Source organism: Lepidochelys kempii, chromosome 2 (genome assembly GCF_965140265.1).
Source record: "Lepidochelys kempii isolate rLepKem1 chromosome 2, rLepKem1.hap2, whole genome shotgun sequence".
Lineage (NCBI taxonomy): Eukaryota > Metazoa > Chordata > Testudines > Cheloniidae > Lepidochelys > Lepidochelys kempii.
The window spans coordinates 46,304,131-46,316,605 of NC_133257.1; the positions used below are offsets into that span (position 1 = coordinate 46,304,131).

The window sequence follows — 12,475 nt, forward strand, 5'->3', positions numbered from 1 at the left end:
TTGGCATAGGCCTATCCTTCAGCCCAGGAACAAATAGCTTGCTGCTTTCTGAAAATGATGACTCAAATAAGGGAGGCCACATGAAATTGCATGCTGCAGTTTTCCTTCACCCCTTCATTCTGCAGGCAGATGCCATTTCCCCCACCACTTCAATCTGTATTCCTTTTTCCTTTCTTCCAGCTTAGCTGCTTTCAGAAAACATCCCTTGCCCTAGGATTTGCCACTAATAATGTTTATGCTAAACCTCCTTTGCGAGATTGAGAGAGCATGGCATGTTAGCTCCTAACACATAGCTTTCTGTCATGTGACAATTAATTAAATCACCAGTTGAGTCATCAGCACCAGGGCATAAATTATTCTTAAACAGATTTTTGCTAAAATTGACTTTTAATTCTGGAGCTCGGTCAGGATAAGAGGACTAAGTGAGATCTGATGCCTCATTGAATTCAAACACTGAGTCTCCAGTGAGATATTTAACAAATCCACCGTTTCAGGAATAGAACCACAGCTGCACTGGTCCTTGAGAAAGATTTTTGCCTGTTTTCCCAGCTGATGGTAAAGTGACAGAGCAGCAACAGCTGTTGAGAGAGAGAGAGAGAGAGAGAAGTTATGTCAAAGAGATCAGTTAGTTCAAAGACTGTAACTGGAGGAACTGATGTAAGTGCTCAAAGCATTAAACAGAAGTGAGCTGTACGCATTCCACTCTAAGTCTAGAGACAGAGTGCCAGGCAGGAGAAAGGACAGACAGGAGGAAGAAAAACAGACAACCCCCATTGCCCCAATTTAGATATTAAAGAATAGAAATTAATGATCATGCTAAAACATACCAGAAGCATAATGCTGATGTCTTTGTAAAGATGCAAAGCTAGTGGGTTACAGTAAATAACACATACTATTTTATGAAGAATATTAACAGTTTTTGATGAAACCGTGATTTTAAAGAATATTTGGGGAAATTTATCTGATGAACAAACTAACTATTAGAGAAAAATATTTGATCCTGTTTTAATTTATTTAAGAGAAATGTGGATCTCAAGAAAGAGGTGCAGTCTGAGAAGTGGGATTGAAAAATTCTGATTTTTAATATCAGCTTTGATACTGATTCCATCTCTGGCCTTGGACAAATTACTTAACCTTTTTGACTCAGTCTGTTTATCTGTAAAATAGGGATAATATGCAATTCCCCCCCCTCCCCACCAGGGTGGCGTGAGGCTTCCTTAATCTAGCTGCCAGTTGACTTGTGGGTAAAGTTTAAGGTGCTTGTTTTGACCATTTGGCTCCAAATGTATGGCCCAGATCCTCAAAGGCACCTAACTCCCATTGATGAGAGTCCTGGCTGTTTGAGAAAACCTTGGCTCTGAAACTCACTTTACCTTTCAGTTCTCCAGAATCAGGGTTTGATGCACAAGGCAAGAGTTCTGTTCTCCCAGGAAGTGATTTCAATTGGCATTATTATGAGGTGATATTGGGAAAGGAGTGTATTTTATGGCTGAGAAGATCTTCCCAGGATATTTGACATGTGTCAGGTGTGTTTATACTCTGTGGAGGCTAACTGGGTTTGTGAAGTGGCTGTTTTGTTTTTATGGCTCAGGAAGAGTCTCAAATGTAATTTATTTTTTTAAATTAAATTAAATACAAGTGCCTTGAAATAACTTATTTGGTGCAATAAATCCAAATACATAATGCTTGTATAGCAATTTGAAGATGCAAATATTAATAAATTTGGAGAGGAAGACATTTGAGAGATTTACTACAGCTCTGTGGAATCTGGAGAAGCTTGAAGGTGATAGATTAAGTTGAGAAGCACAGATAGCGTTTAAAAAAAAAGCCACCAAACCCCTCAGATCAGACCAAGTAGAAAGATTTGAACAGAAGGAAACAGACAAGTGTAGCAATGAAAATACCAGGATGTTTATGGGCCTGTTTGCCTGAGTATGTCAATATCTGGAACAATTTGTTTCAATTTGCTTGGCAAGGCAATATTCAGTTATCTACTGTATCCCTTAGAATCTTTTGGCTGTATAAACTACAACTGATACAGAATTTAGCAAAGTGTGCTTCTGCCAGCACATCAGTGTGTGAGTGATTACTCAGACAGGTAAAGTTAAGCATGCTATTAAGACTTTGGAAGCTCTGGACCTGAATCCTTTTCCTAATGTACCCTTAGGTTCTTGTAAGATTAATATATTATTTAAATATATCAGATCTAGTAAATAACTTCAGTTTTAAAATAAACGTTTTTTTTGTTAAGTGAACTGTATATTCATTTCCCAATGTAAGTCAGTCTCAAAGTAAGGAGATTTAAACCTGCTCCCAAGGCTTTTATCAAAAACCACCCTAGTTTTGTTGATCCAAGTAAGGTGAGCTGTTTGTGAATGTTTCTTCTAAAAGGTCCAAACTGTCATACATCTGGAGTTTTAGTTGCAAGGCTGCTCACTATGGAGCCACTGATCAGCTTCTAGCAAACTCTTCAACATTAAATGAAAAACCTTAATACTTTGGGGCAGGTTCTCTTCCTATGTGAAAAGGAAACCTTCCTGTCCTCTCATGTAACAGTGGTCCCGAAACCTGGATGGAGGTGGCAATAAAGTTGTGGAGGCCAGGTTCATCCAGAGGGAAGCCCTGTGCCTCCACACTAGCTCTGGTGGCCCTCTCCTCCACAGCTCTGTTGCAGCAGTACTAGCATGGTCTTTCCAAGGCCACAAGCTCTTCTGACATCTTGGATGCTGTACAGAAAAGATAAAACAGCCTTTTCCCCCTTTGTTTTCCAACACTGTCTATACTGGAAAACAGTGCTGTGCTTTCTGCCCCTGCTCTCCCATATGATCCATAATTGTGTGTTGTAGCTATATCTAACTGCCTGAAATTGCTAGATGCTCAACACCTTCTAGAGTTTGACTGCCCTCTAATCAGAGTATCATAGGAGTGTCTTTGCTTCTCTCCGGATTGGGTTTATAGGTCTGGCCAAGGCTATAGCCCGGTTAGAAAAAGGAATAAAGATTAAAACAATACTACACATTGGAATCAAGGTGGCACCAGGTTACTGGATATGGTTATATTTAGTATCGTAAACAAGGTGTAAAAAGAAAAGGAGGACTTCTGGCACCTTAGAGACTAACCAATTTATTTGAGCATGAGCTTTCAATGGATGTATGGTAACACCCATTGTTTCATGTTCTCTGTGTATATAAATCTCCCCACTGTATTTTCCACTGAATGCATCCGATGAAGTGAGCTGTAGCTCACAAAAGCTTATGCTCAGATAAATGTTAGTCTCTAAGGTGCCACAAGTCCTCCTTTTCTTTCTACAGTGTCACATTCAACTATCATGTTAATCATTTGCCAACATTTACCGCACTATGGTACCTCAGATACTGAATAGTAGAGATAAAAAGGCTGCTTACACTTTTCTAGGTAAAGAATTTAATAACAAGAAAATGTATTAAAGATAGACACACCGAGGTACTTTCTGATCTTACTCCGATATAACTGATATCATAAGCTGGCCCATTATCCAACAAAACTGTATCCAACATACGTCCAACTTCTGTTATAATATTCATATTCTGAATTGGGCATATTGGTAATTCAAACAATACCATGGCTAACATGCAAGGATGCATCCAACTTGTGCTGAGTGCAGTTCAGGACTGTAGTACAAAAGTAAACTTAAGCATCAGTTATATCTACTTTCATCCTGGGGCTGCCAGGGCTTGTCCAGTTGTTGGATCATATTAAAGAAGTTCTGTATTAAAATCACAAATGAGTTTGATTCCCCAGAGTTTAAATTCCAGGGTATTACTAATTAAGAGGTCTCTTGGTTTTTGGTACTGTTTCTCTCCCTCTATGTGTGAAACTTGCAAGCTGCTAATTGTGTTAGTACATTCTAAGACAGAGTCTATTCTCAAAGCAATTCACACAGAGAGAGACTCAAAGCAATCCTCTAACAACAGAAACAGCACCCAGAGACTCCCCACCCTTTTGTTGTATTAACAATTGTGATTAAAATAGAGATAGAGGATGTATGTGGATGGATGCTTGGTGTGGATAATAACTGAATGATCAGGGAGGTGCCAGCCTAAGAATCCAGTGTCCATCGGCTGAAGAAGGCATCAAGTGGAAATAACCAGAGGACCCCCCCGGAGGGCAGACTGGAATCCACCCAACAGCCTCAAGAATGGGAGAACCAAAGAACAAGATAACATCTTGGAGCCGTCAGGAATGTGACATCTGCTGATTGATTCAGCAACAGCATGATGAAGCAATTCCCATAGACTGGCATAGGAAGAAATTCCTATAAAAATAGACTCTAAAAAGTGAGAACTTTGGGGTCTGATTCTGCAAACCAACTTCCAGGAGCATCAGATGAGCATCTGACAAGGCCCTGCTCCCTCCTTATGTCCAGGCCACCTGGCCAGTGGCTTGGCATGAGCAACTCTAAGGGTATGTCTACACTACGAAATTAGGTCGAATTTATAGAAGTCGGTTTTTTTGAAATCGGTTTTATATATTCGAGTGTGTGTGTCCCCACAGAAAATGCTCTAAGTGCATTAAGTGCATTAACTCGGCGGAGCGCTTCCACAGTACCGAGGCAAGCGTCGACTTCCGGAGCGTTGCACTGTGGGTAGCTATCCCACAGTTCCCGCAGTCTCCGCTGCCCATTGGAATTCTGGGTTGATATCCCAATGCCTGATGGGGCTAAAACATTGTCGCGGGTGGTTCTGGGTACATATCGTCAGGAACCCGTTCCCACCCTCCCTCCCCCCGTGAAAGCAAGGGCAGACAATCATTTCGCGCCTTTTTTGTCTGCTGCCAGCCAAAGATGTAAAGGATAGATGGAGTTGGTCAGAACAAGAAATAGACCAGATTTGTTTTGTACTCATTTTCCTCCTCCGCTGTCTAGATCACACTGCAGTCAGTCACAGAGAAGGCGCAGCGAGGTTAATCTAGCCATGTATCAATCAGAGGCCAGGCTAACCTCCTTGTTCCAATAACAACGATAACTTTGGTGCACCATTTTTTATTGGAACCCTCCGTGCAGTCCTGCCTGAAATACTCCTTGATGTACAGGCACACCCTTTGTTGATTTTAGCTCCCTGAAGCCAACCCTGTAAGCCGTGTCATCAGTCGCCCCTCCCTCTGTCAGAGCAACGGCAGACAATCGTTCCACGCCTTTTTTCTGTGCGGACGCCATACCAAGGCAAGCATGGAGGCCGCTGAGCTCATTTTGGCAATTAGGAGCACATCAACCACCACACGCATTATCCAGCAGTATATGCAGCACCAGAACATGGCAACGCGATACTGGGCGAGGAGGCGACGTCAGCGCGGTCCCGTGAGTGATCAGGACATGGACACAGATTTCTCTGAAAGCATGGGCCCTGCCAATGCATGCATCATGGTGCTAATGGGGCAGGTTCATGCTGTGGAATGCCGATTCTGGGCTCGGGAAACAAGCACAGACTGGTGGGACCGCATAGTGTTGCAGGTCTGGGACGATTCCCAGTGGCTGCGAAACTTTCGCATGCGTAAGGGCACTTTCATGGAACTTTGTGACTTGCTTTCCCCTGCCCTGAAGCGCATGAATACCAGGATGAGAGCAGCCCTCACAGTTGAGAAGCGAGTGGCGATAGCCCTGTGGAAGCTTGCAACGCCAGACAGCTACCGGTCAGTTGGGAATCAATTTGGAGTGGGCAAATCTACGGTGGGGGCTGCTGTGACGCAAGTAGCTCACGCAATCAAAGATCTGCTGATATCAAGGGTAGTGACCCTGGGAAATGTGCAGGTCATAGTGGATGGCTTTGCTGCAATGGGATTCCCTAACTGTGGTGGGGCTATAGACGGAACCCATATCCCTATCTTGGCACCAGAGCACCAAGCCGGCGAGTACATAAACCGCAAGGGGTACTTTTCGATAGTGCTGCAAGCTCTGGTGGATCACAAGGGACGTTTCACCAACATCAACGTGGGATGGCCGGGAAAGGTGCATGACGCTCGCATCTTCAGGAACTCTGGTCTGTTTCAAAAGCTGCAGGAAGGGACTTTCTTCCCAGACCAGAAAATAACTGTTGGGGATGTTGAAATGCCTATATGTATCCTTGGGGACCCAGCCTACCCCTTAATGCCATGGCTCATGAAGCCGTACACAGGCAGCCTGGACAGTGGTCAGGAGCTGTTCAACTACAGGCTGAGCAAGTGCAGAATGGTGGTAGAATGTGCATTTGGACGTTTAAAGGCGCGCTGGCGCAGTTTACTGACTCGCTTAGACCTCAGCGAAACCAATATTCCCACTGTTATTACTGCTTGCTGTGTGCTCCACAATATCTGTGAGAGTAAGGGGGAGACGTTTATGGTGGGGTGGGAGGCTGAGGCAAATCGCCTAGCTGCTGGTTACGCGCAGCCAGACACCAGGGCGGTTAGAAGAGCTCAGGAGGGCGCGGTACGCATCAGAGAAGCTTTGAAAACCAGTTTCATGACTGGCCAGGCTACAGTGTGAAAGTTCTGTTTGTTTCTCCTTGATGAAACCCCCCGCCCCTTGGTTCACTCTACTTCCCTGTAAGCTAACCACCCTCCCCTCCTCCCTTTAATCACCGCTTGCAGAGGCAATAAAGTCATTGCTGCTTCACAGTCATGCATTCGTTATTCATTCATCACACAAATAGGGAGATGACTACCAAGGTATCCCAGGAGGGGTGGTGGAGGAGGGAAGGAAAATGCCACACAGCACTTTAAGCACAGCACTTTAAAAGTTTACAACTTTAAAATTTATTGAATGACAGCCTTCTTTTTTTTGGGCAATCCTCTGTTGTGGAGTGGCTGGTTGGCCGGAGGCCCCCCCACCGTGTTCTTGGGCGTCTGGGTGTGGAGGCTATGGAACTTGGGGAGGAGGGCGGTTGGTTACAGAGGGGCAGCAGTGGCAGTCTGTGCTCCAGCTGCCTTTGCTGCAGCTCAACCATACACTGGAGCATTCTGGTTTGGTCCTGCAGCAGCCTCAGCATTGAATCCTGCCTCCTCTCATCACGCTGCCACCACATTTGAGCTTCAGCCCTGTCTTCAGCCCGCCACTTACTCTCTTCAGCCTGCCACTTACTCTCTTCAGCCCTCCACCTCTCCTCCCGGTCATTTTGTGCTTTCCTGCACTCTGACATTATTTGCCTCCACGCATTCGTCTGTGCTCTGTCAGTGTGGGAGGACAGCATGAGCTCGGAGAACATTTCATCGCGAGTGCGTTTTTTTTTCTTTCTAATCTTCACTAGCCTCTGGGAAGGAGAAGATCCTGTGATCATTGAAACACATGCAGCTGGTGGAGAAAAAAAAAGGGACAGCGGTATTTAAAAAGACACATTTTATAAAACAGTCGCTACAGTCTTTCAGGGTAAACCTTGCTATTAACATTACATACATAGCACATGTGCTTTCGTTACAAGGTCGCATTTTGCCTCCTCCCACCGCGTGACTACCCCCTCAACCTTCCCCCCTCCCTGTGGCTAACAGCGGGGAACATTTCTGTTCAGCCACAGGCAAACAGCCCAGCAGGAATGGGTTATACTGAGTGTCCCTGAAGAAAAGCACCCTATTTCAACCAGGTGGCCATGAATTATATCTCACTCTCCTGAGGATAACACAGAGAGAGAAAGAACGGATTTTGGTTGAATGCCAGCAAACATACACTGCAATGCTTTGTTCTACAGTGATTCCCGAGTATGTGTTACTGGCCTGGAGTGATAAAGTGTCCTACCATGAAGGACGAAATAAGGCTGCCCTCCCCAGAAACCTTTTGCAAAGGCTTTAGGACTACATCTAGGAGAACCGCAAATGCCAGGGCAAAGTAATCCTTTCACATGCTTGCTTTTAAACCATGTATAGCATTTTAAAAGGTACACTCACCAGAGGTCCCTTCTCCGCCTGCTGGGTCCAGGAGGCAGCCTTGGGTGGGTTCGGGGGGTACTGGCTCCAGGTCTAGGGTGAGAAACAGTTCCTGGCTGTCGGGAAAACCGGTTTCTCCGCTTGCTTGATGTGAGCTATCTACAACCTCCTCCTCCTCCTCATCTTCTTCGTCCCCAAAACCTGCTTCCGTATTGCCTCCATCTCCATTGAAGGAGTCAAACAACACGGCTGGGGTAGTGGTGGCTGAACCCCCTAAAATGGCATGCAGCTCATCATAGAAGCGGCATGTTTGGGGCTCTGACCCAGAGCGGCCGTTCGCCTCTCTGGTTTTCTGGTAGGCTTGCCTCAGCTCCTTCAGTTTCACGCGGCACTGCTTCGGGTCCCTGTTATGGCCTCTGTCCTTCATGCCCTGGGAGATTTTCACAAAGGTTTTGGCATTTCGAAAACTGGAACGGAGTTCTGATAGCACGGATTCCTCTCCCCAAACAGCGATCAGATCCCGTACCTCCCGTTCGGTCCATGCTGGAGCTCTTTTGCGATTCTGGGACTCCATCATGGTCACCTGTGCTGATGAGCTCTGCATGGTCACCTGCAGCTTGCCACACTGGCCAAACAGGAAATGAGATTCAAAAGTTCGCGGTTCTTTTCCTGTCTACCTGGCCAGTGCATCTGAGTTGAGAGTGCTGTCCAGAGCGGTCAGAATGGAGCACTCTGGGATAGCTCCCGGAGGCCAATACCATCGAATTGTGTCCACAGTACCCCAAATTCGAGCTGGGAACGTCGATTTAAGCGCTAATCCACTTGTCAGGGGTGGAGTAAGGAAATCGATTTTAAGAGCCCTTTAAGTCGAAATAAAGGGCTTCACTGTGTGGACGGGTGCAGGTTTAAATCGATTTAACGTTGCTAAATTCGACCTAAAGTCCTAGTGTAGACCAGGGCTAAGGCTGGTAACTATGATAACAACCTTGCAGAACCTCTCTGTGTGTGTGTTTGTATGAATGAATATGTGAATAAATATGAGATTGAATGGAATGTTATAACTATAACTAACTGCTTACTATGATTCTTTCTGTTTTCACAATAAATGTGGTATTTTGCCTTTTTCCCTTTAATAAGATCCTGCTGGTTTTTATTTTATTGGTATAACACAATTGCTGCTTAAATTGCTGAAACTTACACTGTTTCAACATTGTAACTTCTGCTCACTCAAACTCCATTTTAACTTGTCCCAAACTCCATTTTAAAATGCTCACTTCATTTTGTAAAAGCTTGCTGCAACCTTCATTTTTGCAAAACGCTTCTGTAATCTTATTAGTTTAGTTTAGATGTGTGCATGAGGTATGTATGGATGATGGAATCAACCTCCAGCCCCAGCCTCTCCTGATGAAATAAAGTGTAAACACCCAATGGCTGAAGATGTAGACAACAGCCCTTACAAAGTAAGAGGAGTCTCAAAAGAAAAGAACAAAAGTACAATTGAAGAAAGATCGAAGCCAGGTCCCAGGTTGAAAGTCATGTCTGCAATTGATGGGTGATCAATCACGCTGGACCCAGAGGCAGCCTGACACAGCAAGACCTATAGACTCTGGATTCAAACTAAAGCCTACAAAATGATGGGTGAGACGGAAGACTTTGAAGGGTAACATTCTGCTGCCAGTATGGAAGGGCGTCGGTCCGGTCCAACAGAGACCCAGCTCTTCCTTGTGCCCAGCTTTCCTGGCCAGTTAGCCGCCACAAGCTACGAACCCAAGCCACGAACTCAAGCTACATTCAGGACTGCAGAACCTGCGTCTATGTATGAACGAATGTGTGAATGAATGTGAAACGGAATGAAATGTTAAAGCGATAACTGACTGCCTACTATAATTCTTTTTGTATTCACAATAAATGTGATATTTTGTCTTATCCCCTTTAATAAGATCCTGCTGGTTTTTATTTTATTGGTATAACACTATGGACACTCAGTCAATTAAAACACAATTGTGATGCAAGTCAACACATACTTGATTTACAACCCAATCCTTAAAAAGAGTATATCTTTAAAACTGGGCTTTATTGGTCTTTCATCTTAACTTTGGGTAACGTTTTATATATATATAGTATTTAAGATTCTTTCCTAATCAACACACGGAGGCAAAGAAGTGTTAGCTTTAATATACCTTGATCAATTTTTTTGTTTTTTTGGTCTGAAAGATGAAGACACTGGACAATCATGAGTTGTGAGAAGTTGACAGTAATCTATACTTTGCTTTCACTGGTAATGCTGCCATCCCGCCTCTTGCAACTCCTCTCGTTACGTATTGGCATTTTTTCCTCCCACACACTTCTCATTCCCTATCACAAATTCTTGAATACATCCATATTTTAACATATAATAGCTTAAGTGATTCAGTTGCCGTTCCAATGAAGGACATTCACCTTATTATATGTGGACTTAAAATAGCATATATATTCACATATAAACTGACCCACATATAAACCCCTTAATGTTACAATCTAACAAAACAAAAAAGGCTTACCCACATATCAACTACCTCTGACCTGCCCAAAAAGTTAACTTGATGATAACTACAATCATTTCAGCTTCTGACTCATTTTTGGTATAATGTACCTGTTGTCTCTGGCTTCAGGGCCCCTATTCAGCAAGATATTTTAGCACATGCCTAACTTAAAGCACATAAATCATCCCATTGGTTTGTCACAACTCATGTGCTTAAAGTTAGGCATGGGCTTAAGTACCTTACTGAATCAGGACCTTTTTGAAGGGAAATATGCTACTTGTTCGTTTTTAAAATTTCTGATATAATGAATTGGCTTTTCTTCCTCTTTTAGAATTATTTTTGGGACATGATTAGTCACCACGGTATGCATCCGATGAAGTGAGCTGTAGCTCACGAAAGGTTATGCTCAAATAAATTGGTTAGTCTCTAAGGTGCCACAAGTACTCCTTTTCTTTTTGCGAATACAGACTAACATGGCTGTTACTCTGAAACCTGCTTTAGATGGGTAATTTTAAAAATTATTTTTACACAGTGAGATTCTGCTCACACTATTTCTCTGTTGTTTAATACATTTGAGTTTAATATGTTGCCAATTATAATCATGTCCCCACACTATCAGATTTAATAAGCAATAACTTTAATTTGATGACAGGTTTCAGAGTAACAGCCGTGTTAGTCTTTATTTGCAAAAAGAAAAGGAGTACTTGTGGCACCTTAGAGACTAACCAATTTATTTGAGCATAAGCTTTCATGAGCTACAGCTCAATGCATCCGATGAAGTGAGCTGTAGCTCACGAAAGCTCATGCTCAAATAAATTGGTTAGTCTCTAAGGTGCCACAAGTACTCCTTTTCTTTAATTTGATGAAGATTATATATTCCCATTATCTGAGAAATGTATGCTCAATATGTCAAGACAACTTTTGGGAGTTTGTTTAAAAATGAGTAAGTCTAGTAAGTCAAATATGGTAACAGCATTACCACAACACATGAAGAAATATAAATAATTTGGTGCTAGATACCAAGCCCTCTGTCTCTGATCCAGCAAAGTACTTAAGCACCTGCTTCACTTTAAGCATGGGAGCTGTTCCATTGGCTCCAAGATAAGTGCTCTGCTGGATCAGGGCCAGATACTTCAACAATTTGCAGAATCAAGTCCTACGAACCACTGCAAATCTTAGAGTTTTCTGTTACAAGTGCAAGGTGCTTTTCTTCAGCCTAATAAAAGTATACAGCACTTCATAACAACAACAGTTCAAACACAATTTTTCCCCCTGCGGAGGGGAAAGGAATGGAGAAGTCACCATAAGTGAAAGATGCTAGTCAGGCTGCTTAATGCATATTTGAAAGATGCTCAAATAACACAGTGATGGATGCAGTATGAGGCCATGAACAGAATATGGCATCAGTGCAGATTAACCAGCAATAGAAGTTCATTTAAAAATACAAATCTTGTTTTCTTGCTAATATTCTCTGAAATAAAACTGAGGCGAGAGAAATACATGAAGTGTAAGTGAAAGGAGTATTGTCACTAAACAGAATAGTTTCTATTGTGTTTGAAGGGTCAACAGTAGACCTTTAAGTGCACGGAACCTGTGTCAACCATTTGAAACTTGCTATTCCAGATTTTGAATCCTTGATGCAGGAACAAAGAAACATCACATGTCCCTCTGGGTTCTTCATCCTTTCAGTATATGTGGCAAAAATTCCTTTATTTAGGAAATGATCTGTATCATACTGAAAGCACCCTTCTACAACAAACAGTTCTTTCAAAGCAATATACTACACTAGCTGGTACAATCTACCCCTCTATTGACATGTATCAAAATAGAATACTGAGCCAAGAAAGACATCAGCCCCAAATTAGAGGTGAGTTGAGAGGAAGTCAAAATGAGGATAATTTACACCTTCTTCTGATCTCAATCTCTATGTTACACCCATTTAGACTCCTTTTAAACTTTCACTGACTGACAAACTCAGACACATTTACCAATCTGTAATTTATACTCCCTCCCTTTACACCTCTGAATTTGGACTGCTGTATCTGCAGGCACTATATACCATAATGTAACTCTGCATATAGCCCTGT

General features: G+C 43.0%; 1 long non-coding RNA gene across 1 annotated transcript in view; it reads right to left on the reverse strand.

Moving 5' to 3' along the window:
• Positions 1 to 439: 439 nt before the first annotated feature.
• The window catches only part of LOC140906530 (uncharacterized), a 76,837-nt gene continuing 64,801 nt past the window's right edge, over positions 440 to 12,475 (reverse strand). Inside the window, exon 3 of the long non-coding RNA XR_012157142.1 lies at positions 440 to 578. This is a non-coding gene — a long non-coding RNA (uncharacterized lncRNA). The remainder of the gene's footprint in view (positions 579 to 12,475) is intronic.